A 26,891-nucleotide genomic window follows, 5' to 3' on the forward strand; every position below is an offset into this window, starting at 1 on the left:
GGGATACATGTCCTCATAGGACTTTTGGAGTTCAAGATTCATAGTGGCCAGCATAATGCAATGGACTTTCATTGCATCACGCTCATGGGTCACAAAGACAGCCATTTCTTCGGGAGTAGTGATTTCCGGATTGATCTTTTTAACCTTCTCGTCGAGGACATATTCTTTGTCCTCGTAGCGGGAAATCATTTGAATGTATCTTATCTATTCGTTGAAATTCGATCCGTCGAATGCTACCTTTTAACATAGGCTCATTAGCGAGAATAAACTAGCAGCAGTGTTGTTTGCGTTTGCGTTAGACATCTGCAAATAGAAAGGAAAAAGTTTGATTAGAATTGAATCCCTAACTAAACACCCAAAATGAGAAATAAGGGTTAGGATCCAACAACATTATTTACACATTAGAAAAGGGATGTCGTAATCCAACATGCAAATAATTTGGAGGTAAGTGAATGATGATTCATTAATTCTTCACCATGAATAACATACGGCTTATGTTTTAAATGTATTGAGAATTCCTAGATTTCTTGAGATTCATTGATCTTTTCAATGGCATGTTTAAATCTTGATATGCCCCTCTTGTTTGTGACTCGGATGCCGAGGATCACAAAGCGGGTGTGAAAAACCATGCAAATATACATGGTGCCCTCATTGTTACAGCCACCTAATCGATGTGCCGGTTAACCACACACGCTCCATCGAACTATTATAAACAATGACTCACCCTTTGCCATCTTTGCTTAGAACCAATTAGTGTGCCGGTTAAACACACACGCTCCACTAACTTCTTAGCAAGGGTGCAAAGTGTAATTTCACGAGATTACATCAATTCACTTTCGCCTAAAGTAACTAGGATTGGGAATTTTGTAAAAACGTTTAGTTACTTTATATATTTTCATTATACTTATTAATGAAGAGAGGATTGCCCTATCCTACCCGTTCGGCTAACAACCCTCCACCAATCAAGGAAGCGGTGGATAAGAGTGGATACCCATTAAACGGACATTTTATAGGCCATAACCTTATACCCCCTTATAGATCGGCTTCATGAATGAGGCCTACTAACGGTAAGACTAGCATTTTAGTTATATATATATATATATATATATATATATATATATATATATATATATATATATATATATATATTAATCTTGTAATAATATAATAGTATATGGTGTATTTAAACATTTTAAAAATACTAGGGTTTTAATCTCAATTTAAAATTTTCAAAATTTATAACTTTTAAATTAAAATTTTAAATATTAAAACTCTAGACTTAATAATTATCAAAATTAAACAATTAATTTTAATTACTAAATCATAAAGGATTATTATAAATTAAACAATTAATTTTATCCTAATCCTTTATATCCCTCTAAATTTCGAAAATTAGGGAGGGGATAATTCAAAATCTTTAATTACCATATTTAAAAATTAAAAGATAATTAAAAGATATGGGATTATCCAAATCCCTAGATTTTAGGGACTTATCTTGGGGAGGAGGCAAATCTCGAAAATCTAGGGTTTGCAAACCCTAGATCTCGAAATCTTGGGCAACAAGGAAAGGGGTTTGAAAACCTTTCAAAATTTTGAACACAAGGGTTCAAGAACCCTAGAATCGAAATCTTAGCCTCCTAAGGTTTATTGGCCATAAACCCTAAAGTGTCAAATTCATACAATTGTATAATAGTAATTGAAAACAATTTAACCAAAGGCTCCGATACCACTGATGGGTTTTGGACAAACAATCCTATGTGTTATATTCCGAAATTTACATAGAAGAGAAGATCACATACCTCTTGTTGTTATATTGCAATAACAACACTAATCTTCAATCTCTTAGTCTTGAAAGCAAGTACCACAAGTGTAGTACCTCTAATGGCTCACAAACACCACAAGAAAATGGAGAGGCAAGAGAGAGAGAGAGAGAGAGAGAGAAAGGAGAGAGAGGGTAGAAATCATCTCTAGGAACCCTAGGGAACAAGTGGCTGATTTCCTTAGGCTTAGGGGTCTTTATATAGGGTATAGATTAGGGTTTCAGTCCTTATCCTTATCTAGTTGCTTGCCCACCAAATAACCATAAGATAAGCCTTGAAAACCTTATGCTTGGACGATTTCAAGGGCCTTATCCCCTTGAATACGTCCACCTCTTCCATAGGGCATCGATTGCCCTAATTTGCAACTATCACATAATTACAATTCAGCCCCTGTAGTTTAATTAATTACATTTGATCACAAAAATTATTCTTAATTAATTGTTGACCAATATTAATTAAACAAATATGATTTCTCCTGTTAATATATTATTCTTATAATATATTAATAAATCATAATAACCTCTTTCTCTATTATTTCTCCAATCAAGTTGCTTTGGTGAAGGCAACCCAAAAAGACCATGCACAACCGAGTCAAGTACTTACCAAATATGGTTACGGGCTTAGATACTAATCCAACAATTTCAATCTTCTTGGCCAGAAACACCCACTTTCTCTCTTTAAACCTCTTGACCGTAAACACTAAAAAGCCCTTCTTTCACCCGAAAACACCGGAAATCGTCATTTAGGGCCGTTTGGGAATATCTGGAACACGTTTTCGTCAAAAACAAGCACCCTTCTTCTTGAATTTACGGTCGTAATCCTTCAGATCTTCAAAAGCTGCAAACCCAGTTCATGGCTGTAAACCTTGTTCACGGTCGTAAAACTAGTTCTTGGCAGTAAACTCCATATACGGCCACAAACCCAATTCATGGCCGTAAACGCCATATACGGTCGTAAACAGCTCTTTCGTGGGGAAAAGCCTGTTTTCCTCGATTCAACCAAGTCCTGATAACATTCCTTAACCGAAACCAAGTGTTTACCTGACACTTTATCTAACAAAATCGCTAATTTAGATACATATATGTATTTATTGATATTATGATTCCATCAAGTGCCACGAGCATCGACCCAAGGATATTCCGGTTCAATCCTTTGTTACCAACAAATTGTGAGTTCAAACCCCTATGCTTTTATAAGTTTTTATAACGTTTTCAGGGGGAATAGAAGCCAAACATAAAGGTTTTCACAAGTTAAAAACTGATGCAATTACAATGGTTTTACATCAAACTTTTAGATAATTTATACCTTTTGTAATATGCGGAGCATAAGGGATGCTTTCTAAACATAATTTTATAGTTTTCAGAACAATACATAAACATAACTTACCAGTCAAACTATAATAGGTATAGTTTGCGGGATTCATTACTGGTTTTACAGATTCAAACACATAAACTATGGCAGATCTAACTTATCCATACTACATTCAGATAACAAGAGTATCTTACTAAATAATTATTTTGCGTACAATTATTTATACTCTACACCGTATACAAACGATTTCGAACACGAGAACAATAGAACAACATATAAACTAGTTAATACATGATTGTGAGACCTTCTTCATAGTACCCTTCGGGATACTGGTAAATCCTCTACTTTTAGGATAATCAGAGTCTCCTGGAGGGAGAGCGTGAAATTTGTGAATAGATCTATTCGGGACCGACAATCCCACACCTGAATTGTTAGCTACAGTTAGGCAGGCATGCCTGGGGTGAAAATTTTTGTAACATATGTGCCTGAAGAAATGTCATGGAGGTCAGTAGTCATATTAGCATGGTTATACAAACTCACAATAGTATCAACTAACCTTTGTTTACGGGATTTTCCTTCTTCAATAGTTTTATTTTAATTAATAAGACTACCGAATTACTACACTGGAGGGTATTCCAGGGACACAACCTTTGGTTTTATTTTAAGTAATAAAACTACTTTACACACTGGTAGTAGCCAGGGTTTTCCAACAGAACACACTTTATATACTGGTGATAGCTAGGGTTTTCAAACGAAACCTACTTTACTTACTGGTGGTAACCAGGGTTTCGATACAAACGATATTTAGTTATAATGAAAAGAAATCATTTGTACAAATTCAGTGACTAGTTTCCAATACAAAAACATGCTTATGAACTCACCAGCTTTATGCTGATACGTTTTCAAAACCGCTTGTATTCTCAGGACAACGATAAACAGGTACCTTTGCCAGCTTTTGGAGAAGACGGAGCATTTTGGAGTCTCGTCTTTATCTTTTTCTACTTTTGATGTATACAAACTATGTTTTCAAACATATGTAAATATTCATATTGTAATTTAATGGTTATGTTTACTTTGTATGCTATCTTACGATTGTTGTGATACTACGCATGACATCACCCACCCCCAGACGTTTCCACCGTCTGTTCTGACGGTTCGGGGTGTGACAGATAATATTGGTGCACTGCACAAAGCTCGCTTCAACATTTGAAATTCCTTCTCTTGCTTCTCTTCCCAGTCAAAGGTCACACTTTTCTGGGTCAAGTGGTAAGTGGCTTCGCTATCCTCGACAACTTCTAAATAAATTTGTGATACTAGCCAGCAAGGCCTAAGAATTAACGGATTTTTGTAGGCATCCTCAGTCCTGACCAGTTCTCGATGGCTTTGATATTGCAAGGTTCCATGTGATTTCCCTCTTCGCTAACCATGTAACCCAAAAATCCGACTCTCCGAATCCAAAATTTGAATTTAGGGAACTTCGTATAGAGTTTCTCTGCTAGTAGTGTTTCCAATACCTCTCGTAAATGTTGACTGTGTTCCTCTTTACTGTGTGAGTAGATAAGTATGTCATCGATGAACACTATCACGAAGTTATCTAAGTAAGGACGGCACACCCGTTTAATAAATTCATTGAACACTGCGGGCACATTGGTTAATCCGAAAGGCATCACTACGAACTCATAGTGACCATAATGAGTTTGGAAGGATGTTTTGGGAACATCTTCCTCAAGAAATCGTAGTTGGTGATACCCGGATCTTAATTCAATATTTGAAAAGTAGCTTCCCTCTTGAAGTTGGTCGAATAAGTCATCTATACGTGGCAGAGGGTATTGCTTCTTAAAGGTCAATTTATTTAGCTCGCGATAGTCGATACACATACGGAACGATCCATCTTTCTTCTTCACAAACAAGACCGGTGCTCCCTATAGTGACAAGCTTGGTCTAATGAATACCTTGCTAAGGAGTTCGTTTAGTTGACTGGACAGTTCCTGCATCTCATTTGGTGCTAGTCTGTAATGTGATTTGGCGACAGGGGTCGCTCCTAGAATTAAGTCGATTCTGAACTCTACTTGACATTATGGAGGTAATCCTGGCAGATCATCGGGAAAGATGTTGGGAAAGTCACAGACTTCAGGGATATCCTAGATGCCATTCACCTTCTGGTTCACATCCACCACATGAGCAAGGAACGCATGATATTCCTTTCGTAAGTAATCCTTGTCTTGAATACTTAAGATGATTCGAAGGTCCGTGCCTGATTTTTTGCCATAGATAACTAGGGTTTCGCTATTCAGTAGATTAAGACGAACGACTTTCTCGAAACATAGGATGTCAGCACGATGAAGACTCAACCAATTCTTGTCGATAATGATGTCGAAATATTTAATTGAGACCGGCTTGAGGTCGATTTGGAATGAATAGCTATCTAGAGAGAGGGTACATCCTATGTATATATTGCCAGAGCTCTTAGTTTTCCTGTTAGCCATTTCTACTGTGAATGTTTCTTTTAGAGCTTCAGGTTGTTGATTCAGTAAGTGTGGAAATTTTTGGTTCACGGAACTCCTCTCCGCTCCACTATCAAATAGTATGCATGTATATGAGTTATTGAGGAGAAACATACTCGTGACCACCGTAGGGTCTGCTATGGCGTCTTCATGACCAATAGCGAGCACTCTTCTTACTCTGCTAGTGTTCCCTTCTTTAGGGCAGTTCTGTTTATAGTGCCCCACTTCACCGTACCCGTAGCACGCCCGACCTGTTCCAGTACTAGGGACCTGGGAGATTGGTCTTGCCGGTGCCTTACATAAATGGGCAGTGTGCCCCTTCCTGTTGCAATTAGCATAGTGCATCTCCCGGCTGGGTTCATTATGGTGAAAGTTGCACTTGTTGCACTTTGGCAGACTTCCAGCGTACTGCTTTGCTGGTGCAGGGACAACAGGAGTTGTTGCGGCATGAACAGCCACAATCTGCTGTTTCTTGGAAGACTTGTGTGCTAATTGGTTCTTCTTCTTGTCCCAAAACTTTCTTTTGTTATCGTTTGTTTTGGCCAGTTCAGGGACAACAGTGGTCGTTGCTTGTGGAGGGACTCCATGATCGATAAGTCTTATGCCAATTGCTTGCCATTGTCGAATGTAGAGGGGTTCTATGACAAAACATTACCCTGATATTGAGGTACCAGTCCCCAAATGTACCTCTCAATCTTCTTATTATCAGTAGGGACCATTCTTGTACATAATGCCACTAGATCATTGACTTTAGTCATATAGGATACTATGTTAGAGCCCCTCATCTTAAGGCCCCAAAATTCCTGTTCAAGTTTCTGAACTTCGCCCCTCGGGCAGTACTCTGCCGACATAAGGTCTTTTAGTATATCCCAGCCCATCGCGTTAGCCACTACAAGAGTAAGTGACTTAACATGAGCATTCCACCATATGAGGGCTCTATCGCAGAAGGTGCAGGCAGAAAATTTTACTTTGCTTCCTTCTGGGCAAGAGCGGATCTCGAAGATCGACTTGGTTTTCTCGAACCATTGCGATAGGGCAATGATTCCCCCAGTTCCATTAAAGGCTTTGCGTTTGTAGTTGGTGAAGTCCTTGTAGGAAAACTCCCTAGGGTGTCCATGACTATCACCCTAGGCAGAGTTAATAACCACTCCACTCCCGCTAGTACTGCTAGCGTTGATTTGAGTTAAGGCTGTCATTACCATCGCTGTCACTGCAGCTTGAAACATCACAGGATCGAATTGAGGTGGAGGTGGTTGTTGCGGTTCAGTTATTGGAGGATTGCGACTGTTTGATTTCCGGGGAGGCATCTTCCAACTAAAAATTTACAAAGATGAAGGTACTTGTAAGAATTCAATAGTGAGTACAATGAGAGTGATCCATGAACTAAATCACCATATCTTAACAAATAAATTAGAATGTACTTGCAATAGGGGTCTACCACTAGAAAGATGAAAGCATTTCGATAGAGAGATTTCCCTAGAGGATTAGATGCCTGTCAATATCATTGGCATTATAGATGCATATACTTCAGGAAAATTGACCTTGGAGTTGATCTTACATCATACTAGAAAAGATAAAATTTTGACAGCGCAAAGACCTAACAGACTGAAAGTTCAAGATCTTAAACATAAGCAGGAAATTAATACTAGAGTTTATAAATAAACCTAATTTATTTCCAAAAGAGAGAGTAAAGTAGGCTCTACTCGCGAGAGGTGTTGTTCCTGTTAGTACTTGATTTAGCCCTGGATTCAACCAACTGCTATTTTGTTTCCCACACACGCCTTTGCAATGCCACCTGGTTCTATCGAAGATCCCTAACTTCGAGTTGGCAGGCATTCAGTTCTATTTGTAGGGTGTCGGTGCGAGTCCTTGTTAACTCCTGGTCATCGGTCAGATGCTAGAGGCGAATAGTGTTGACTCTGGAGTTAGCCCTTATTTCCATAACTTGGTCAAAGTTTGCCCTTCCCTGCTTGGCATTGTGAGCAACACGGCGAACCAAGATAATAAGGACTATGTCAGCTGAACCCCCTTCACTCAAGTTGTAAAAGCTTCGGCCTCTGTTATAGGTAAGTGGTTGCCCTGCTCGTGGCTCTATCTTCCCAAGTTCACTACCCACATGGGCGTCGGGCCTTGAAATGTCGGTTGGGGGTTAGAGTTTTGAAAACCTGGAGGAGGATCATAGACATCGGGCTCCGAGTCAGAGTCTTCTTGAACTTCCATCTCGATTTCTTCATCGGAACTCTCCTTGAGATCTTCCTCCTCTGGGACTATCGGGTTATCTTCTTCTTCATCAACATCAAGCCATCCAACGTTTCCTTGGTTAGGGAAGTACGGGTCACCAGGAAGATGAAATCCAGCCATGTTATCTAAGCGAGAATAGGGGTGTAAGAAACATATAATCAATGTAATACTAAAGACAATTATAGGATGGTCTTTACCAGCTACTTCCATACTTATGTAGTGCATACCAACTATATATAATTGAATATGGAATAGACCTTCGAATATGTGATCCAACTAAGGCGTATCCATAACCAAATAAGGAACGAGAAGTAAAGCGAAGATCATAAATTCTAAATCTATAACATCTTGGTTACATATAACCTAGGCGTATCCACTAAGAGACTATAGACCTACTAGTGAGGGTCATTTTTAATTTTCACATAGGTAATTAGAGTTCAACAAAATACTCCTACAGTATTTTAATTTATGTTATTTTTTAGTATTTCTTTGTAGAGGAGTTGGTAAGTTTTTAGACTTGTTGCAACCCCACAACCATTCTTAGGAATATGCTAATCACCTCTCAGATAGATATAGTTGATCAGGATATATCAACCCCACACCTGATCATATATCTCTAAGCCTACTTGTGTTGTTCAACAATCGTAATACTTTTACCCTGTTCTAGTATGATATTGATCCTAGTATGAATGCATGTATGTATACTTTAGTAAAATATTTTATTATTTTAGAAGTATAACTCTTGGTCAGAGTGTTTTAATCCTGTTGTGTTTATAGTTGTACATCTTTTATGGGTTGATATACGTTCACTATAAACAATGATCTGATACCAATCTGTCACACCCCCAAACCGAGATGGCGGAAACATTCAGGAGTGGAGGATGTCATGTACCGTATCATAACAATGCATAATAGTAAAACAAGCAGCAACATGCAATTCATTAATAAAGTAGTTAATATATGTGTGTTCTTTGTAAAGTAGTATGACACCAAAGATATGTATAACAAAATAAAAGACGAGTCTGAACATGCTCCGTCTTCCCAAAACCTACTTGTGTTCCTGTCTATGGATTCCTGAAAATACAAGTTATTTTGAAAGAGAGTATCAACATTTAAGTTGGTGAGTGCATAAGTATTTTAGTATCAAATGTTTGCTCTCGTTTCAGGAAATGTTTGCATTTGTTTAGTAAAAATGTTTGTATCTTTTCCATAAAATCCTATATTTCCTATCTGTAAATGAAAAGTAGTTTTCTACCAAGACCCAACTGTTTGTATGACATGTTTTCTTTGAAAGTAGAGTAAAATGTATGTTTTCACTAGAAATAATATAAATGTATCTTTTTCCATACTTGTAAAACTATCTTACTCGGAAAAAATAGTATGTGTTTCTCATGTGAGAATATTACTTATGAATGTAACGGAAAAATGAAGACTCACAATAGTAATTGTATAAAAGACACTAGTGATGTATTAACTACCTTGAAACCAAATGGTTAATTAAGGTTAAATTTGATTCAGTTGTAACCATGGTCAATAAACTGGTATATAACACGACATTCTTCAAACATCGAAAATGATCTGACATTTGTTACCCGTAGACCTGTACGTCCCACTGTAGCTAGCAGCAAGGTGCGGGATGTTCAATCCCATATAGATCTATACAAAAACTCATGTTCTCCCTCCAAGGAGACTCTGGTGACAAAACGTGACATAGCAAGGGTATTGCTATATCTTGAAGTAGTGGCTCACATTTAAGTTATCTTGTTCTTATTATAGTATGTAAGTCCCTTATTTTTCCTATAAATGAATAGTGTGCTTTGAAATAAATAGTAATAGTATGTATGTACTCATGCATATATTGTTTCTCTGTTCTAGTAACAGTAAGTAGTGATTCCTCTAAACTATACTTATTATAATTTACTAGTATGTTTGTTTTAACTTTTACTGATTTATATAAAATACTCAATTGTTCAACATAAGCAACTGAGTTAAGTATGTTCCTTAAAAATGGTATTTAATATTCATGTGTGTATTTAGTAAGTATAATTATGATGTATCCGACAGTCGGACCAGTGATCCTACCCTAAGTCCATAACCAAACAAGGAACAGGAGTCAAGGTGTTTGCCAATAGTCCTAAGTCTGTTAAAGTATACTTATATGTAAATATATAAATGAACATGATTTTGATAATAAACAGCGGTCTAAAAATAGTTTAAAAAGGATTGTTGAAATGATTTTAACAACAGTGATAATCATTAGAAATCTTTTGTTAGTTTGTTTTCACATGTACGTGTTTAACACAAATATAATGTGTTCTACTTGTATTCTTCCCCTAAAAGTATTTAAAAACATTTAAAATTGTAATTTCTAGGGGTATGAACTCACATTTTGATGGGTGATTCGATTGAATGCTCGATATAGGATGAAAAGTTTCCCCGAGTTAGATCTCGAGACAAACCAAGTCCTAAAATGCATTTCACATAGCATATATGTACACAATTAGTGAATATAACCTCTAAGTTGCAAAAGAAACAGCCTATGATGTAAGGAACACTTACAAAAGAAGTGTTATAAACAAAATCAAGCAACTGCTTGGAGTTCACGGCCAAGCTTCGGGGTTCACGACCGTACACAGTTCACGGACCTTGAAGATTTAAAGTATTCATGGTTGAAAACTAAGAAATGAAGAACACTTGATTACTTAAAGGATGAACTTTCTATGATCCACAACGAGATCCGATTGTGAATTAAGGATCCTCGGATGATAAATGAGAGAAAAGAGGGTTTACAGTTGAAGCTCTTGGAAGAGAATTGAAGTGTTTACAATCAAAAGAGTAGAAGTGATGATAAAAATAATCAAACTCATATATATATATATATATATATATATATATATATATATATATATATATATATATGGGTGGGTTCACGGCTGCGAAGGGTTTGCGGTTCGAGGGTGGTTTACGGCCAAAGGCTCGTTTGCCGCCCATCTAAAGGTTCTCTATCCTAAATGCATTTCCTCCGAAACACACAACCCCTAAGAATGCTAGGTTTATACACCTATAAGTTTATTACCTAAATATAATAAGATAATAAAAAGAAATAAGTTTGACCTTTGATTGATATGTTTAACTTTAGTTGACAAAGTTTGACTTTTACGAGAAAGAAATTACGGGTTGTCACAGATGATAATCCTTAATATAACACACAAATGATATAAGGCTACGAACCAACACAATATTCTACAATTACGAAAAGGGATGTCGTAATCCAATTGTAAAATATTTGAAGTTAGGTAAATGATGATTTACCAATTTACACCATGAAAAACGAAATAGATTATTAACTTTTTAATTGGATTTGAAATTCCTAGATCCTTTGAGATTCATTAAACTTTTCAATGGCATGTTTAAATATCGATTGTGTCCCTTCAATTTTGTACTGGGGTGCCGAGGATCACAAAATAGGTGTTAATAACCATGCAAATTAGCTTGGTACACCCAATGTTACAAATCACCTAATCAATGTGCTGGTTAGCCACAAACACTCCATTAATCTATGATTAATATCTAGCTACCCTTTTCCATACATTGTCAATCCTAGATTAGTGTTCCGGTTAACAACATACGCTCCACTAACGACTTAATAAGGTGCAAAGTATAACTTCATGGATTAGCACTATTTTCACATTTTTCCTAAAGTAACTAAGATTGGGAATTTAATAAAAGTTTAGTTACTTTATATTTATCATTATACTTTTAATGAGAATTAATTTCCTATCCTACCCATTTGTCTAATGACCCTCCACCAGTCAAGGAAGCGGTAGGTGAGAGTGGACACCCATTAAACCACCATTTTATAGGCAGTAACCTTATACCCCCCTTATAGACCGACTTCGTGAATAAGGCATACTAACGGTAAGACTGACTTGTATTATACATACATACATACATACATACATACATACATACATACATACATATATATATATATATATTAAACTTATAATATTATAAAGTATAAGGGTTGAATTTTAACTTTTATAACTCTAGGATTTGGAATTAAAGTTTCATTAGTGAGACTTTACAAATTCCAGAACTTGAGGGCAAGTTTTGAAACTTGTCAAAACTCTTCATTTCTATAACTTATGAGTTTGATTGGATTTTAATAGATGAGACCTTTTATTTTCCATAACTTGAAAACAAGTTATGGAGGTCATTAAAAGCATTAAGATGAACATTTTAACTAATAGAAGTTATCAAGTAATTTATCTATGATCTAGTTAAACTCATAACTTAAGATAATTCACATCAACAATTTTACAAGAAATTAACCTAATCATATAAACTAATACAAATCTTGAAATTTTTGCAATTATCTTTTAATTGGATCGGGATGATCACTACCATATCAGAAAAAATAGATTTTATGATTCAAAATAGTTTGTGGTAATGATTCTAATCCAATTTTGGCCAAAAACCTCGAATTTCTACAACCAGAGTCTGCAACTCGTCGGGTGCATGAACTGACTCATCGATTTGCTCAATTAATGAGTGGAATCGTCAAGTTAGCCAGTAGACTCGGCGAGTTCATCATTCAGATGCCAAAAAACTGATTTTTTTCAACTTGGAAAATTAAAAACCGTCAAGTATAACAGAAAACACTCCTAGGCTCTAATACCATTGTTAGGTTTTTAGCGCTATAACACTCCTATGTTGCACATGCAACCCTAAATGCTTTGGATCTATGTTTTCTCTAATTGTACATGCATATTTATAATTTTTCCAAAGCATACATCCTAACTAGCATACAAATTTTCATTTGAACAGTACAACTAGTTAGATGACTTACCTCTTAGAAGGACTTGTAGTTATTGACGTTTGAAAGCTTGAGCACCTCAAGTGTGATGCCTCTAATGGTTCACAAACACCAATATCAAAGAGCAGGCTTGAGAGAATAAGTTACTTAGCACAAAAACAATATCAAACTTCTTAGAATGATGGTGTGTATGTGTGTCATCGATTTTGGTCGTGAGGGTGTGCTTTTATAGTGAAGAAAATGCTAGGTTTACACCTTGTAAACCCTAATGACCTTTCATATTACTTAGGCTCCATGGGTTAAACCTCCATGGACTATCTCATTTGTTTAGCCCATCCTAAATAACCATGCATCATTATCCCACACTATAAGAATCCTTGATTTACATAATCAATCCTCATATATTTAATTAGTCTCTTTTGATCAATAAATTAATTCCAAATTAATTCTTGACCAGTACTAATTAAATAATATGATTTCATATTAATATATTACACTTGTAATATATTAATAAATCATAAATAACCATATTCTCAAAAGTCCATCCTATCAAATTACATTGGTGAAGGCAACCCAAAAGGACCATGCTATAATTAGGTCAAGTACATCTCAGTTAGAGTTATGGGATTAGACACCAAATCCAACACCCAGTTCATCAGGTCCTAAGCATGATTGGTGTATTGGTGACTCCAAACAACATCAGCACAAACTCATAATGACCATAATGTTGGATAAGGTGTCTAAGTCCATAACTATTTCTGGTAAATACTTGACCCGACCCGACATGGTCCATTTGGGTTGCATGGCACCATCCAATTGGATAAACTAAATGAGAGAAATAACACATATGGTTTATTAATATATTATAAGTTCTAATATATTAATAATATTATTTAATTACTTTTGATCAAGAATTAATTTAGAATTAATTAAGTGATCAAAAGAATAACTAATTAAATATATGGGTAGATTATATGAATCTTCCATATCTTATATAGTGGGCTAAAAGACTCCATGGATTATCAAGTTAGGTTCCACCCATAAGGTGTTCCATGGAGTTAACCCATGGATTGAGAAATGAAGAGTCATGTTACATTAGGTAAATGACTCTTCATTTCTCAATCCATAGGTTAACTCCATGGAGCATCCATGGAGCACCTTATGGGTGGAACCCAACTTGATAATCCATGGAGCCTTTTAGCCCACTGTATAAGATATGGAAGATTCATATAATCTACCCATATATTTAATTAGTTATTCTTTTGATCAGTTAATTAATTCTAAATTAATTCTTGATCAAAACTAATTAAATAATATTATTAATATATTAGAACTTATAATGTATTAATAAACCATATGTGTTATTTCTCTCATTTAGTTTATCCAATTGCATGGTGTCATGCAACCCAAATGGACCATGTCAGGTCGGGTCAAGTATTTACCAGAAATAGTTATGGACTTAGACACCTTATCCAACAGTCTCCCACTTGGATAAGTCTAATAACTATAACTGCAATACTTCAAGACCCGATCGGCAATCGTAGCTCTTTCAAGGTCTCTCGGAACAGAGAAGATGTTGATACACCATTTAAGATAAGTGAGCATATAATCCTCTATTCTAGATATCAGTAGGACAAATACATGGAACAATGTCTTACTTATTGTCCAGCAGTTTGTTTCCTGATTTCCGATTTGTTTGACAAAGAACTTAATTGAACACATCAACTTAGTTCTGAATGGGCCCGGTACATAGGTCAAAACAAAATCATCGAGGGGCCCAGATATCAGCTTCTAATCAAAGAAGTAACAGATAAACTTCGACTCATATGTTTGTTCTACCACTCATTGAATTACACACAAAAGCACGTTTTATAACATCGAGTTACCAATGTGTTTTCATACAATCAATGCGTAACCAACTCTTAAGTAACAAATCATATCTCTAGGTTTGAAGACTTATATGATATTACCGTCTCACGATCACTCGAGATAAATTCCATGAAGTGATTCCAGTGAGCGTGGGTTGTGTCCAATGCTCAGAACTTATGAGCACTCATGATTGTTGTAGCCATGTCCAACACCTTAGACCTCTGCAACCAATCATGATAGTCTTGATTCATACCTACTTCCGATATATGACCGACTGTGGAGGTTTGAATAATATGATATACCAAACATAATTATTCTGGAAATCAAAACATGCAAAGGAAATTATAGTAAATGATTGATAATAGATAGTAACACTTTACTCATAAATAAACACAACTTTTATTCATCATCAAATGTCAATTACACTTTACAAATTTCATAATTTATCTAACTACTAAAACTTATATCATCCTTCAGCCCTATGTTCCGAGCATGCTGGAGATGCTTAACCCTACTCAGTCCCTTCGTGAGGGGATCTACTGGGTTCTCATCTAATGATACCCTCTTTGCCACGAGGATTCCTTCTTCTATGTGATGTCTGATAAAATGATATTTTCTGTCAATGTGCCTGGATCTCCCGTGATCCCTTGGTTTCTTGGCTAAGGCAACCACACTTTCACTATCACCAAAAATTTCCATGGGCTCCTGTATAGCTGGTACAACTCCAAGGTCTCCAATGAAGTTCTTTAGCTATATTGCCTCCTTTGCTGCCTCGCTCGCTGCTATATACTCTGATTCACAAGTGGAATCAGCCACTGTCTCCTGCTTGGAACTCTTCCAAGTGATTGCTCCTCCGTTTTAGGTAAAGACCCAGCCCGACTGAGAGCAGAAATTATCCCTATCAGTCTGGAAGCTAGCATCACTATACCCTACAACTCTCAAGTCATCACTCCCGCCGAGGGTAAGGACCCAGTCCTTAGTCCTCCATAGGTACTTGAGGATATTCTTTACCGCAATCCAGTGTGCCTTGCCAGGATTCCCCTGATACCTTCTAACCATGCTCAAGGCAAAGGCTACATCATGTCGAGTACACGTCATAGCATACATGATTGAGCCTACTGTTGACGTATAAGGTACTTGACTCATTTCTGCTATCTCCGCCTCGGTACTTGGGCTTTGTGTCTTACTCAATCTGGCGTTACTCTGGATGGGTAACGCTCCTTTCTTGGAGTTCTGCATGCTGAATGTCTTCAACACCTTATCCAAGTATGTACTTTGACTAAGTCCAATTAGTCTTTTACTCCGGTTTCTCAAAATCCTTATCCCTAGAATATATGCAGCTTCTCCTAGGTCCTTCATAGAGAAACACTTCCCAAGCCAGGACTTAACTTCCTGCAGAGTTGGGATGTCATTTCCTATGAGTAGTATGTCATCCACATATAATACCAAAAAGCTAATTATACTCCCACTAGCCTTGACATAAACACAAGATTCATCTTCACTCCTAGAAAAACCAAATTCCTTGACCTTTTCATCAAAGCAAAGATTCCATCTGTGAGGTGCTTGCTTTAATCCATAAATGGATTTCTCAAGCTTACACACCCTATTAGGGTACTCGTTGCTAACAAAACCTTCTGGCTAACTCATGTAAACATCTTCAGTCAACTTTCCATTAAGGAAAGCGGTTTTGACATCTATTTGCCAAATTTCATAATCATGAAATGCAACTATGGCTAACATAACCCTAATATACTTAATCTTGGCTACTGGAGAAAAGGTCTCATCATAATCCACTCCATGAATTTGAGAGAAGCCCTTTGCAACCAGTCGAGCCTTATAAGTGTGTACATTACCATCCATGCCGGTCTTCTTCTTGAAGATCCATTTGCACCCTACAGTCTTACGACCTAGTACATTCTCAACCAAGTTCTAAACTTGATTGTCATACATGGATTGTATCTCACTATCCATAGCCTCTTTCCATTTCGCCAACTCGGGGCCTGCCATGGCTTCCGCATCGCTGTTAGGTTCATCCATACCTACTAGTGTCTCATCACTAATAAGTTTCTCACCTTCCGCAGTAATATGGAAACCATAGTAATGCTCAGGTGTATTCCTAACTCTCGTGGAACGCCTCAGAGGTACAGACTCATCAACTGGCTCAACAGGAGTTTCCTCCTCAAGTTGAGGGCTAGGGTTTGAAGTTCCTTCACCGCTTGACTCTTGAAGTTCTTCAAGGTCAATTTGCCTCGCACTGTCTCCTTGGCTTATAAATTCTCTCTCTCGAAAGACTCCTTTTCTTGCTACAAAGACCACATTATCACTAGGTCTGTAGAACATGTAACCAAAGGATCTTTGTGGGTAGCTGATGAAAATACACCTCTCGCTTCGGGGTTCTAGCTTATCATGAGACTCGCGCCTCACAAAAGCCTCGCAACCCCAAATCTTGATGTGGTCTAGTTTAGGAACTTTACCAGCCCACATCTCGTGAGGATTTTTTGCAACTTTCTTTGTAGGGACTAGATTAAGAATATGGGCGGTAGTCTCTAAGGCATACCCCCAGAATGATATTGGTAGCGAAGCTCGACTTATCATGGAACGAACCATATCCAACAGGATTCGATTACGCCTCTCAGCCACACCATTCAACTGTGGTGTCCTGGGAGGTGTCAATAGTGAGACAATCCCACATTCCCTAAGATAGTCGAGGAACTCTGAACTAAGATACTCACCACCTCGATCGGATCGAAGCATCTTAATGTTCCCGCCCAATTGATTCTCGACTTCTTGTTTAAATTCCTTAAACCTTTCGAAAGTCTCTGACTTATGCTTGATTAAGTAGACATATCCGTATCTACTATAACCATCAGTAAAAGTCAAATAATAACGATTAGCATCCCTAGTGGCATGTTTGAATGGTCTACACACATCCGTGTGTACAAGGTCCAACAAACCTTCACCCCATTCACAAGAACCTGTGAAGGGTGACTTTGTCATTTTTCCAAGTAAGCATGAATCGCAACTATCGTCAGACTTTGGGTCAAATGACTCCAATACTCCATCCTTTTGGAGTTGGCCTATGCGTTTCTTGCTTATATGTCCAAGACGACAATGCCATAGTGATGCTTTATCCAAGTTATTATTATTAGGAGAATCAATACACAAAACATCATTTCCTAAGTTATCTACAACAGATACAGTTTCATACACGCCATCACAAAGTAATTCTGTAAAATAAAGACTATTATTAAAGAAAGCATTAATCAAACCAACTTCATTATCAAATGAAAAGGTGAAATTTATTTATACAATGCATGAAAGGAAATAATATTTCTTGCCATTTCTGGCGAATAACAACATTTATTCAAATCTAAACTATACCCACTACTTTGCGATAAAGTATAAACTCCAATCTTGGTGACAGGTGAAGCTTTCCTATTTCCCATGATCAAGTTTATCCTTCCTTGCTCCACATTCTCACTTCTTCTTAGTCCCTGCAAATCAGAATAGATATGAATACCACAACCAGTATCAAGGACCCATGAGTTAGAATGGGGTGGGTTATTAGATAAGATAGTGTAAATACCTGCATGGTTGGGTTTAACTTTCCCATCCTTCACATCTTGCTGGTACTTTGGGCAGTTCTGCTTCCAATGTGCCTTTTCATGGCAATAGAAGCATTCAGCCTCTTTTGGGTCAGAAGAAGGAGTGATGAAACCTTTCTTGGTTCCACTTGAAGAAGAGCCATCAAGGGTCCTAACCTTGGTACCCTTCGAAGAACTCTTTCTCTTCTTCCCTCGTCCTTTCCCGATTGCCAAGACAGGGGCGGAGTTGGTAGGAGTAGGAGTAGTAACATCCATCTTAGCCTTACGACCGCTTTCTGCGGTCTTTAAGAGTCCTTGAAGTTTTCTGAGAGTGACCTCTTCCTTGTTCACGTGGTATGTCATGCGGAATTGATCATAACATGAAGGTAAGGAGTGCAAAATAATATCTATTGCTAGCTCCTCGGGAAAGTTCACATTAAGTTTCAGCAAGCGGTCCACAAATCTTTGCGTTTTCTGCATGTGGCCCATGATGGGTTCTCCATCCTTCATTCGGGTTGTTATCATGGAGGAGATGATGCATGCCACCTTGGTGTCATCCCTTTCATGTGTCCTAAAGTCAGGGATCACTTGAGGAGTAGCAACTGTCTCATCAATCTCCTTAAGCTCCTTATCGAGGACATATTCTTTGTCCTCGTAGCAGGTAATCATTCGGATGTTTATGATCCATTCATTAAAGTTGGATCCATCAAAAGTGACTTTCCCACACAAGTTCATAAGATAAAAATGAGCCACTAGGATTATAGCCAGAAGCAGCAGTGTTTGCAGACATTTTTAAAGAAGAAACATTTAGTTTAGAAATAGGAATAGTCCTTAATAAAACACCCAAATGTAGTATTAAGGTTAGGACCCACTCACAATATATTTTACTTAGAAGAGGTATGTCGTAATCTAAGTAACAATATATTTGAAAGGTAGGTGAATGACGATTCACCAATTTCCGCCAAAGTCGAAATATTAAAATATTTAATTTGGTTCTTAGAAACTCCTAGATTCTTTTGAGATTCAATGAACTTTTCAAAGGCATGTTTCAATCTCGAGTGTACCCTCCAAGTTTTGTGACTGGGATGCCGAGGATCACAAAACGAGGTGTGAAGTAACCATGCAAATTACTTGGTACCCTTAATAAATTACCCCTCAAACGGTGTGTCGGTTAACCACACACGCTCCATCGATACTATGATAAATATTAAGTCACCATTTACCTACCTTGTTAAGTCCAAGTTAGTGTGCCGGTTAACCACACACGCTCCACTAACGACTTAGACAAAGTGTAAAGTGTAATTTCATAGATTAGCACCTTATTCACATTTTTCCGAAAGTAACTAAGATTCGGAATTTAATAAAACATTTAGTTACTTTATAATATTCATCATACTTTTAATGAGAATTTATAAGTCTTTGTCTTACCCGTTCGGCTAACGACCCTCCACCAGTCAAGCAAGCGGTGGGTGAGAGTGGACACCCATTAAGTTGCCATTTTATAGGCAACAACTTTATACCTACCTTATAGACCGGCTTCGTGAATGAGGCGTACTAGCGGTAAGAGGAATTTGATCTTATACATACATACATACATACATATATATATATATATATATATATATATATATATATATATATATATATATATATATATATATATATTAACTTGTAATTTTATAAGTATAAGGGTTGAATTTTAACTTTTAAAATTCTAAGGGTTGGAACTAAAGTTTTAATCAAGACTTTACTTGTTCCAAAACTTGAGGGCAAGTTTTGTAAACTTTCAAAACTTTTCATTTCTTGTAATTTATGAGTTTATTAGGGTATTAAAAATGAAGCCTCTTCATTTTTCTAACCCATGTGTTCTTTTAATGGTATTAAAGCAAAGTGACTTTTGGTTTTCCATAACTTGAGGACAAGTTATGGACTCCATTAAAACACATAAAGATCATGAATTAATCTACCACATAGGTTACAAATAATTCTAATGATCATCTAAACATCATAAGATCAAGAACATGAAGATGAAAACTTTCATGAATAAAAAATTACACTTAAAAACTTGTAATTTTGATAACTTGTTGTTGTAAATGGATTAACATGAACATTACATTATATAAGGACCATGTCTCTCCCCAAAATCGGCTAGACAAGAGAAACAAGAGGGCTTGGCCGATTTTGAGTGTGTTAGAGTATTCTCTCAAGTTTATACTTTGCATTTGGTGTTGTGTGAAGCATTTGAGGCATCACACTTGAGGTGCTAGGCTCACAAGGTTTCAAGGAACACTTTCAACAACAAGGGATGTAATTCTATCTATTATTCAAGTTAGAATTGTTCCCATGTATGCTAGATAGGATCATAGCCTTGGAAATCAACTTTGCATGATAATTAGACAAACATAGATCCAAGGTTATTAGGGTTGCATGTACACTTAGGAAGTGTTAGAATGCTCAAAACCCAACACATAACGTACCCTAAAAGTTGTTTTCTGAATATATCTCATTGCTAACTCTCATTTGATGATACTCATAACATAGATCAATCATAGAAAACCAAGATGCCCCCTAAAGCAGATCGAATAAACCATCAATTCTCATAAATGTATATTCATAGTACACTGTGAGCTTATTTAGTTCCATCTAGTCTATGAAAATCTTCTGCGACTCACTCTTTTTTTTACAAATAAAATTGATGCTCTCTAAGGAGAGCTTCTCGGCCGAATAAATCCCTTGTCTGACAAATCGTGAAGTTGACTAGACAATGACTACATCTTTGGTGGTGTGAGATGATATGACGCCTTTTCTATCGGAGTGGCACACTTTATCAAGTCAACCCTGAAATCAACTTGCCTCTTCGGAGGAACACCCAACAAGTCCTTAGGAAACACATCAAGAAACTCTCGAACTACCGAGACGGTAGAGATCATCTTCATCTTCTCAGTTTGAGAATCTACAATATATGCAAGAAATCCTAAAGAAACCATGTTGCAGGTATCCCCTAGCTCTCACACTAGAGAAAAAGGTCTAAGTACCCCTATTTCACGCAACAATGATGATCAACTCTCCCCTACTTACGTTCCAAATTCATATCAACTATAACTCACAATCAATCATAGCACCAAATTAGCTCAGCTAATCTATACATGCTATCACATGGACATCAGCCATCTATATGGGAATAAGGTCGATCAATAGTCTCTCACTATACATCTCCATCACACAATCATGATAGACCCTTGATGTTGAAATTGGATGGTCACAAGCTATAGCATCATCTAATGTATGACCAAGTGTTGCAAGAGAAATTTTGAAGCTCATACTGAATGAGAGTGATACAAAGTACTGAACGGCTTCAGATTTAAACAATGTTAATGCAAGAAAGAAGTTAAATAGGAATGAATCGAAATACACACATAACCATAAGCATACCACAAAGATAAACAAGAAAAAATATAAGATACGTACTAGTAACAACGACAAGCGTTGCCCTGGCCTCCTTAGCCATAAGTTGATAGCTTGGGCCTTGACCTTCAAGGCCTCAGCTCTCACTTGGTAGCCATCAGTAATCCATATTGTTGCAATTTTTGGAGCTTTTACTAATCTAACTATAAGCAAAGTGCACTCCACCCAAAACGGCTCAATTGATTGCAATAGTAGCATACGTGCATGACCTACTTTCAATCCCTGGATTAATACCTCTCTCTACCAAATTTGTGGTATCTGGTCCCTCCTCTTTAGGATCCCTCATGTATGCTTCCACACTTATTGCAAACATGGCCCCTCTGTTCCCTGATCTTGATTCACCAGCCTTAACCCGCTTAGCCGCTGGCTACGACTAGACCGGAGTTTATCTCTTCTCTCTCTTTTTGGTCTTGATCTCTAAAACTCACTTCCTGGAATGTGAATATAACTCAAAAGGGGTATCATGCTTGAATTTCTCTATGAACAACTTTATTTTGTTCCTCAACATACTTAAATATCGAGGCATCTACATCTTCTTGGTGGCTGCATAATTTAGGCAAAACGGTGTCCTCTCAGTGAACTTCTTGGTGATCTCTATCGCCGACTTCATCATCTACTTAGGGGACAAATACTCTTGAACCATTCACTCATCTCGACTTGTAGAACACATTCTACTCAGAACATAGCCACGTACTTCTCCCAGGTCACAACATCATGCTTTACCGGAGAAAGGGGCTTTGTGACCTTTTGAAAATCACCCTCAACGTCAACACCCATCACATGTTGATGATTGGTTCCATCCTATCCTTGAAATAGAGAGGGTGATTAGCATGTAAATCATAGTAGATCACCGTCTAAGCTTTCTAACGTCCAGCAGCATCGATGAAATGTCAAAAACATCATTAACCACATCATATCTCTCATCAAACATCACTATCAGTTTAGTTTTGATAGACCCAAACATCTTTCGAATCATATGTCTCATTACTACAATTACCTCCCCGAAAATCCAATCACGAATCTCAGCATCTCTCGGTCCCAATCTCTCTATATCAATTATGCTCTCACCCGTCCTGCCATTCCATCTAGTCATCACCATAACAACATATAAATGGGAAATAGGTTAAAAACCTAACCATGGTTAATTCATACTTCTCACGCATCAACTAGTTCCTTAGCATCATTATGACTCTTCTTAATCACAAAATGGATTTCTTGCTTTCTACAATACTAGCTCGTACTACCTTTCACACCTATTTGTAATCTTTTGAAGAATTATCCCAAAGTTTCCAATTCAAAATACCCAACTACTACTAGGTTTCATAACACATACTTTTGTTCTTAAAGGAGCCCAAAAGATAAACTCCTAGACATCCCTTGTAGGATTCTGATGTGATATCAGATTATATCTTTAGGTTTTGGTGTCAGATCTAAATTGAGGAGTTAAAGTAGGTTCCACTTGTGAGTTCCCGATGTGATTCCTACTTGCCATCACATTACATAATCGTTAGAACCACCCTAGGAACTGTACCCCTGAATTAGGCTCTAACAATCAAGTAAGATCGATATATGAGAATAGATAGTTCTTACTAGCCAGAGAGGACCATCTTGGTACAATGAGTAAGTATATGGGCATGATGGAGGTTGATGCTTTGAGATGGGAGAGATCCATATGCATAGAGGAAGATATGTTCTCTTTATAGGGGATAACTAGGTCAACGGAGAATTAGGTCAGACTATGGGTCATCCACAATCAAGCCCAACAAGCTAAGGGCCAGGCAAGGCTACCATGTGGAGGTGCCAAGCAGGGGCGCTAATCCCCCCAATATAATTAGATTACTGTCAATTAGATTGGACTGGATACATCAATATAATTCATACGCCATCAAGTCCCCCAGTCCAATGTGACTGAATTGCTATCAATTAGATTAGAATGGATACGACAATATAAGTAATATGTCATCAAGTTCCCTAGTCCGATGTGATTGGTATGATGTCAATCAGATCACTACTTCATATAGAAACCATGCATCAAAGCATAAAAAACAATCAAACCTCGCCTACAAGAACCATAGTGTTGCATGAAAAGTTTCTGAGGTGGACCTGGATTTATGCAACACGAGCTAGCTTAATAATCCTTTTTGTGTCATAGGAATATGATTTGGTTGATATGATGCAGTGTAGTTGTTGCCATGATCGAGCAACAAGGATTTTTTTATAATGCAACATGGATGTTGTAGCGTTTCTAGCATGTATTGGTGGAATGTCACCATTTATGTTCATAGTATGTTTTGTATGAGCGTTGATAGCCATTTTCAAAGTGTTTTTTACACGATCTGTCCTTAACTGGCAATTTGATATTGGTAGCTTAGGTAGTCGTATCAGACTATGGTGAATAAGGTAATATTGTTATGACAATACACATTGAGGTTGTTGGCATAATAATAAACAACAAGACTATGGGTGTTCTTCTTGCTTCATATTAATTTTTGGTTTATAGAAATAGTTTTTGCACATTTAGAAGTAGTGTTGATTGTGAAGGTTGAAAGTAATGTTGATTTTGGTGTTTCCTTTATGACTTAATCGTTATTTTTGGGTTTTACTTTTGATTTTATAGATTTTGTAACTGAGGATGATGAACTTGTTATTGCCGGTAGTGTTGGATGTTGGACGGTGGTGTTAGATGGTGGTTAGTGGTATATGGTGTTGGCCGAGAGTGAAGGGGTTGGGTTTCCACCTGATCTTTTAACATTAGTGGTTTCGAATAAGAATGACAATTATTTCCGGCGAGACAGTGGTTCCTCGCTAGTGCAGACGATAGTTGTCGATGACCGATCGTAGCTTGCAGTGGTGATGTTGTAGCAGGAGAGAGAGAGAGAGAGAGAGGGGGGGCGGAGAGAGAGAGAGAGAGAGAGAGAGAGAGAGAGAGAGAGAGATGAGAGAGAGAGAGAGATAGTGTTGGTACACTAAAAGAGAAAAGGGTGTATGAGGAAGGTTATCAGGGGTTTTATTTATTTTATTTTTTAATTTTAAAAATATTTAATTTAATAAAAGAAAACCAGATTGTAAAATATTCTTTTCAAATACATTTAAATTTTTAAGGACAAAATCTGCATTATATTTTCAATTTTAGACTAACAATGTATGAAAAACAAAAGTTGGCTTCAAACCGCACTTTTTGATAAATTAGGACCAATGTTACGCTTTACTCTTCTAAAAATAACTTAATAGAAAAAGTTCATTTTATGTATGAAATAGATCAACTTTTGATTTTAAAATCTAAATTGTTCAAGTATACACTAACACCTTTGTATTACATATCAACAAATGGACAAAAACAATATAAAAAATGGTTTAATCTTAAATATATAACAATATTTTGGATCATAAGACGAAAAGTTCAAGATTTCTTTGTTGCATGTCCCATGGTAAAAAGTAACATGTTTCACCATTAGGAATTGTGGGTCCACGAAATGTCTCAAATCCCATGAAGCTTGTCAACAATCCTTCATTCCCTTTTTTAAAATTTGCTAGAGAAAATGCAAACAAAATCATTTTAACCCACACGTAAAACCAAACATTACAACAATATTTAGACATTTACAATGAAAACCAATACATCCTTTTATTTCATAATCAATGAACTACGAAAGGAAATTTATACTTCTAATATATAAATATGATGTAAATTCTTAGCAAAAAAACGTATGTATACATTCACGCGATGAGAGTCTAATAGTTTAGAAATGAAATTTCACATAGGGTGTCAAAAATTTAAATTCTAAAACACCTAAAATATTAATAGTGTTCTGCAATTAATGTTTTGTGGACCATTGAGATGTTATGGTTGCTATTTTTTATGCAAACACCGGGATACTTATAATACATAAAAACTCATTTCAAAGAATATTACAATTGTGTCATACATATTCCAATGATTATTGTAACAAAAGTATGTAACAGTAATCGATCTTCTTTTATAATTTATACTTTTCTTGCAATGAGAGCAACCTCATTCATTTCTTGAACTTGTAAACTTTTTATTTTCCTTCTTTGGAGTAGTAAATTAACTTTAAACATATTATTCTACAATGATTTTGGCCACCCTCTTCCATGTTACTTTTCTATGAGCAATTACTACGGAATAATTTTCTTTTTATTTTTGGAAAACAAAAGAGAGAATCTAATACTAGTAATTATTTCATTTGCTCAGTCTTTGCTTCAAGCTTGTCTAGGAATAGCCAACAACACTTACATGTACTTCAGGGAATAAATAAATTAATATTATCAGGTTTTTTTTCCTCACATTTATGGTTTATTCTTAAATTTCCATTTCAACTTTTACTTATGTATCTTCTATTTTTGCCATTTTAAAATTTCCTTATAATGTAGTTCACTAATGTAACATATTAATTATACAACAAAGCAAGAACAAAAAGATTTGAGTTCGGCATCTTTTAAAACACCACATCATCTATTACTGATTTTACAAAAACAGTTTTTATAGTAGTATCAGATGTTGTCATCATTCATGAAGTCGATTTTAAGTGTCATCTAAAACGTATGTGAAATTAATATAGATTCGATTTAACATCCAAATAATATATTATAGGATTATATATTGGTTGATAATAAATGAGAGTATACATAAATTTTTCTCTTTTTTAGCCTTTTTTAACTTTATGTAACTTTGAAGTTTCCCACAATCATGAGATGTAAATGACACTAGTGAACTTTATTACTTGGTGATCAGCAAAGTTTTATGCAAGCCAGCTGATCTTGTTTGGAATTCTATTTTTTATAAATAATTTCTAGATCTTAATTAAGTTAAAATTTTGCTTTTTGCCTTATGTATTAAATTAGTTATATTGTCTCGATCAACACTCAACAGATAAACATCAAAACGCATTTCATATTCAAACCTCAAATGATGTAAATCTCTATTTTGTCCCTACCATAAATGATTTTTTGTACACTACCTAGAACTTTTTGTTCAAATAACCAAGGTCATTATTGTAATTTAAGGTAGACGTTTTGTACGACTTTGACCAAAAAGTTGTAGTCATTAAGCTTAAAAGCTAGACCCTTCTTGGTCACTCTTTTTTGGGCCAGTCTTTACCACATGGCAGTTACTGTTGAAACCAATTATCTTCACCTTTTTGAGTTTATCATTCGTTATTTTCTATTGAAAAAAAAAAAAAAAAAAAAACATTTAAATACATATGATAATTTACAATTATATTTATTACAGTTTTTCTTTAACCATTTCACCCTACAC

This window comes from Lactuca saligna, chromosome 5 (assembly GCF_052625555.1).
Source record: "Lactuca saligna cultivar CGN05327 chromosome 5, ASM5262555v1, whole genome shotgun sequence".
Lineage (NCBI taxonomy): Eukaryota > Viridiplantae > Streptophyta > Magnoliopsida > Asterales > Asteraceae > Lactuca > Lactuca saligna.